Source organism: Gopherus flavomarginatus (genome assembly GCF_025201925.1).
Source record: "Gopherus flavomarginatus isolate rGopFla2 chromosome 11 unlocalized genomic scaffold, rGopFla2.mat.asm SUPER_11_unloc_1, whole genome shotgun sequence".
Classification (NCBI taxonomy): domain Eukaryota; kingdom Metazoa; phylum Chordata; order Testudines; family Testudinidae; genus Gopherus; species Gopherus flavomarginatus.
In genome coordinates, this window is record NW_026114602.1 from 898,731 (window position 1) to 904,996 (window position 6,266).

The 6,266-nt window shown below is 45.0% G+C and overlaps 1 pseudogene; it reads right to left on the minus strand.

Moving 5' to 3' along the window:
• Positions 1 to 444: 444 nt before the first annotated feature.
• LOC127040906 (olfactory receptor 14A16-like) lies at positions 445 to 6,001 on the minus strand (annotated as a pseudogene).
• Between the last annotated feature and the right edge of the window lie 265 nt (positions 6,002 to 6,266).

A 6,266-nucleotide genomic window follows, 5' to 3' on the forward strand; every position in this document is an offset into this window, starting at 1 on the left:
TTCTGACATTGACACCTTGAATAGATGACAAAATAAATGGATACCACCATTTAGTCAGACATACTCCACCATCCCAAGCCCCTCCTTCCCCAAAAAGCCACCTGAAACAAAGAATCAAGTCAATGAATGAATCAACAAAATCAAACAAAATGAAAAAGAAACAAGTAAACACACAAGCCAAAACTCTCATATTCCAGTCTAAATGTGACAGTATCCTATTAAATCGCTATGACAGATAGGTAGGTGCATAGATAGATTCTGATCTTATGTACGCTGGTGTAATCTTATTCTAACTCATTTGACTTCAGTGAAGCTAGTCCAGATTTCATGATTTCATCAACAGATTACACCCTAAGTTCTGGAAGAGACAATTTTGTCATCAGTTGATTATATCTACAAAGAAACTCAGAATGAAATCAGAGTCAAGTTGCAGTGATGGACATTTTAACTCTTGGTGAATAACCTCCACACAATCAGTTTCTTCAGTGCAGCTTTGATCTCCTTGTTCCTCATGCTGTAGATGATGGGATTCATCACTGGAGGCACCAGGGAATAGAGAACCCCCACAACAAGGTCCAGACCTGATGCTGAGCTGGAGGTGGGTTTCAGGTAGGCAAAGATGCCAGTGAAAACCAACAAAGAGACCACAGTGAGGTGAGGCAGGCAGGTGGAGAAGGCTTTATGCCGACCCTGCTCAGAAGGGATTGTCAACACAGTTTTGAAGATGTGAACATAAGACACAATTATAAAAACAAAGCAGTTTAACCCTAAAAACGCACCTAAGGCAATAACCCCAATTTCACTGAGGTACGAGTCAGAGCAGGTGAGCTTGAGTAGTTGGGGGATTTCACAGAAAAACTGGTTGATGACATCGGAGTGGCAGAAGGGTAATCTGAAGGTGTTGCCAGTGTGCAGGGCAGAGTAGACAATACCAGTAATCCAGGCACTGGCTGCCATTTGGACACAAGATCTCCTGTTCATCACTCTCTCATAGTGCAGTGGTTGGCAGATGGCGACATATCGGTCATATGCCATGATGGTGAGTAAGGCAAGATCAGTTGTAGTAAAGAGGAAAAAGAGTAAGACTTGGGAGACACATCCCAGGTAAGAAATAACCCTGGTGTTCATGAGGGAATTGGCCATGGATTTGGGGATGGTGACGGAGATGGAGCCGAGGTCTAGGATGGACAGATTCACCAGGAAGAAATACATGGGGGTTTGAAGACGGGGGTTGAAGGCTACTGCTGTGATGATGAGAAGATTCCCCATCAGGGCTGCCAGGTAAATCACCAGGAACACCACGAAGTGCAAAATCTGCAGCTCCCGAAAGTCAGAGAATCCCAGGAGAAGGAACTCGGTCAGGGTGGTTTCGTTGGACATTTTCTTTCTCAGTTCATTGTTTGATGGCTGTGGAGGGAAGAGCAAAGACAGTGGGGGAATTACAGTGACAGAGGGAGTGGCCCTGATTTCCTGCAACAACATGATGTGAGTGTCAACAATGCACAGCACTCGTTACTGCTGTTAAAGAAGAGTGGTGAGTTATCACACGAATGTAAATTGGCTCAGCACCCTTAAAATCAATGGAGCTTCATCAGTTTGCATCATCTGAGGGTCTGGCTCATGATGTTACTTAACAAAATGCTGTGTGAAGGACGGAGCAAAGTACAATCTCAGTTGAACAATTCTAGCCAAGATGGATCCCCTATTGCTACAACAGCAGCCTCTGGACTTGGGTAACACTGCCTGATACCCTCTTTTCGTGGAAATACGAGATGGACTTGGCATTGTGTATGACAGCTTGCCTGTAACCAGGGCCAGTGAAGGATGTTTCGCGCCCAAAGCAAAACTTCTATCTTACACTATCCCCTATCCCCGAGCCCCCGCCCTGAGGCGCATCCCCCATGGCACCTCCCCCTCTCCTCCCTGAGGCCCCCCCCCGCGGCAGCTTCCCACCCTCCACAGTGAGGCTCCTCCCCACCCAACTCACCCCCGTTCCACCTCCTCCCCGACCACGCCGTGGCTGGTTCACTTCTCCCACCTCCCAGGCTTGGGGCTCCTAAGCTGGGAGGTGGGAGAAGTGAACCAGCCACGGCGTGGTTGGGGAGGAGGTGAGGCAGGGTTGAGCTGGGGAAGGACTTCCCTTGTGTGCTGCCCCCTGCCCCTTACTTGCTGCAGGTTGCCCTCCCTGCGCTCCCCTGCCCCAGCTCCCCCTGACCACCGTGGTCGCTGCCAAAGAAAATGCCGCCCCCCAAATCCACCTAGGTCGCCTAAATGGTTGCACCAGCCCTGCCTGTAACAATTTTACTGCAGCACTACTTAGATGACCGGGTGGCTGCAAGCATATAGATTTATACACCAAATCCTGATTGCATTTCCATCTCTGTGTACCGATGGGCTAGCAGCATTGCTCTGCTACTTCTCTGCTGTGTCATTTACCTCTGTCACTTTATGGGTATGAGCGTCAGTGGCCATCAGGAGAATTGGGCTCTTTTCTTGCTCTGCCACTGATCTGGTCTGTGACCTTGGGCCAGTCATTTCCCCTCCCTGTGCCTCTGTTTCCCCTCCATCCCTTTCTCTGCCTTGTCTTCTTGGACTGTGACTTCTCTTGGGGATGAGCTGTGTCTTATTATATGTATGTTCACTGCCCCCATTTACAATATTTGTGTTTAGCGGGCAGCACTGTGGGACTGCGCATATGGTGCTAGAGCAGAATATCTCCATTCTAATTCCATTGACATCCTCTATGTCTTTGGGCAGGGATAAGAGAGACAGGCTTTGGCTGGGGACTTCAATTCACTGTTCTCTGTCTAAGGCTCTAGTATGTTTTATACCCACAATTTTGCCTGCCAGCTTTGCTGCTTACTCAGTTTTACCATTCAACAAGCGTTCCTTTGAAACAGAAATAAACACAGTTGCAATAGAGTGACTGGGTTCAAACTGTACTATTATTGGACTATATCAGTGTTCCTACCCCTGTTGAAATCTACAAATCCAATCTGGGGTATTCAGACATTTTCAGTTTAAATTATTTCAAAGAAAAACTGGATTTTAAGCTGAGACTTGTTCCAAGGAAGTCTCTGCTATTCTTGAAAAATAACCTATGTACTGGAAAAGTCAAAACATTTCTTTTTTAAAATTCAGTGACAATGTTTCGGGTTTAAGCAGTTTACCTGAAATTGTCTTATTCTCAATGAATAAAGAGAAAAAAAGTTTTGGTTTTCACAATTTCTATGAAAAGTCAACTGTTGACTCCTGGAGAAAAAAAAAGACTCTGAGGAAATGTAAATATATTTAAATATAATGATATTTAATTGCACATAGCAAACTTACTGTGTTGTCTCTATAGAATATTCTCTAATTTGTGATGCATTTGACACTCCACCACGAGGATTCTTCAATCATTGCCTGTTTGTGTACCTGTCAATAATGCCCCATTACTGATTTATCCAGCCTCTTGTTTCTCTGCCCCTTCACCATATTTCCTGTGATGTTGGGTTTTTCTGCAGTTCCCAGAAGACAGGGACCCACTCCACACATGGGAGCTCCCTGCTCCCCTCCTCAGGCAGGCTTGGCTGAGAGGTGAAGCCTCTCCAAGCTGTAAAACAAATCACAGCTTCTGCAGTCTTCAAACATGGGCACAACTCAGTATGTGGTTGTTAGGTGCTGAACTCCCATTGGAAGTCTCTAGGAGTTTCATGTCAAACATGATCACAGCTCAGTATGTGGCTTATTCTGCAGCTAAATAACTGAACCCAGAATCCAGGGCTGTGAGCTCAGCTCTGAAATAATCTCAGAAGCAAACCAACTTGTCATCCTGCCCTAGTCGACGCTAACCTCATATAGTGGGGAAAGCACCTGCCCTGGATCTGACACGATTGCAGCATGCTTGGAAGGACTCTTGGCTATAAACAAGGCAGTGCTGATGCCCCACATGAGTCTGAAGGAGATTGAAGAATAGAATATATATTTGTAACACTGACATGCTCACAATAGCTCAGAGCGCAGTGGCGTCAGCTCCCCAGCCAGCCTGGAATAGCCTGGTCCTTCATTAATGCCACATAATCAGCTCTGAGAGAGCAGAAATGTTTTTCCCCCTATGTTGTATCAGGAGCTCTTGGGATGCAGCCATCAGAGGAACCCACAGCTCAGGCTGCTCGGACTGTTTGATGTTGGTTACAAAGAAGCAGCCAGAGGCAAACACTAAAAGCTCAGAGCAACATCCTCAATCCAAGAAAACTGATACAATTTCAGATAGTTTAGGTTCTTTCAGTCAAGTGGAGATGTGGCCTTTTGATTTCAATGGAGCTTCTTTAATTTACATTAGCTGGGGATCTGGCTCTAAGACATCCATGGAAATATGTCCGTTTTCACCAGCTGGGGAATCTGGCTTCATTAACTCTGCTGGTGCTACTGCAGATCTACACCAGCTGGGGATTGGGCCCATAAACAGTTTCAAATCCATATTCTTTGCCTGTGAATCTGATCTGAGGAGACCAAACTTCCAAACCTGTTTGCACTTTCTTTGCTCTTTGATGCAGGGGATTAATTGCAAGGATAGAACTTTTAATGGTTACAGAGTGGTTAATTCCTACTGGGACAGAACTGTGGAGGAATTCAGTGTTGCATAGATCTTCTCTACCTGATTTTCAGCTTATCTGAAGATCTGGCTCAGGATGTGGCCTGATAAAATAGACTATGAAGGATGGACAAAGCACACCCAGAGCCACAAATTCTAGCCATGATGATCCCCCTCTTAGTCAGACAGCAGGCTGAAAACTTGGATGTGGAGGAAACATACTAAAAAGATAATTGTGCCTGATTTCCAAGGAAATATGACATGGACTCACAAAGCTTCCCATATGACAGCTCAACTGTAAGGATTCCACTCTAACACCACACAGACAGCCTGCTGCCTGCTTCCAAAACTGATTTGTGGCACCAGATCACAGCTGCATTTCCTTCTCTTTGTCATGAGGGGCGAATAGCATTATTCAGCTAATTCTCTCTTGTGTCATTTGCCACTGTGACCTTCTGTCTGTGCTGTGTGGGTCAGTGGCCATCAGGAGATTTGATTTCTATTCCTGGTTCTGCCACTCACCTGCTGTGTGACATTTGGCTGGTCACTTCTCCTGCCTATGCCTCTGTTTCCCCTCCATCACTTTCTCTGCTCTGTCTTCTTTGGGTTTAAAATCTCTGGAGCATTGGCTGTGTCCTACTATGTGGGTGTGCTGTCTGTTTAGCAGGTATCAGTGTGGGACAGAGGATATGGTTGTAGAGCAGGAGAGCTGGGGTTTAGTCCCGCTGCCCTCCTCAATGTCCTTGGGTAGAGACAGGCTTTGGCTGGGGGCTCCAGCTGTCTGTGCCTAAGTCTAAAGGTGCCTGCATGTGTAACACATATTCTGTGGGTATCAACTTTGCTCTTTACTTAGTGTTACCATCCTGCAAGTGACTGTTTGAAACAGCAATTAAACAGGATTCCAATAGAGTGAATGGCTTTGTAATTGTGGTGTTATTGGAGAATATAAATGTTAGCATCCTGGCTTAATTATAGATTTCCAATCTGGGCTAAATTTTCAATCTGTTTCCAATCTGTTTGTTTTCAATCTAAGTTTCTAATCCGTTTCCAAAGGAAAACTAGATTTTCAATTGAAAATGTTTTCCAGGGAAGTCTTTGCTATCCATAAAAACAACATATGTATTGGCAATATCAAAGCTTTTTTTCCCCATATTTCAGCACTTTTTAACAGCAACTGTTTGGTTCTCCATACACAAAGTCAAAAAATGTTTTGGTTTCCACAAATTCTATAAAAATGATTTTTCCTGCTAAGAAAAAATGAGCTCTAGATGTTTTATGAAATGATTGTAAAAGTCTTAGATTTTCAGTGTAATTCATAGTTCTATTATTACATTTCCTCCAGTATAATAAACCCCAAACATATTAACTGAAATAGCAAACTTACAGTGTTGGTCTTTGTGGAATGTTTCCCAGCCTGAGAAGCATTTGATAATCCACTGCCAGGATTCTCAGTCATTGTCTGTCTCTATATGGCTCAATAATGCCCCCTGCCACTGTGTGATGACGCAGCTGTTTCCCTGCCCCATCACCATATTCCCTCAGAGGCTGGGTCTCTGCGGTTTCCAACAGACAGGGACCCATTCCACAGACAACCACTCTCTGCTCTCCTCCTGGGGCAGGCTTGGTTGAGAGGTGAAGGACTAAATAGGATGGGGGATTGAAAGCCCCTACCAACTCTAGAGCTGATCCT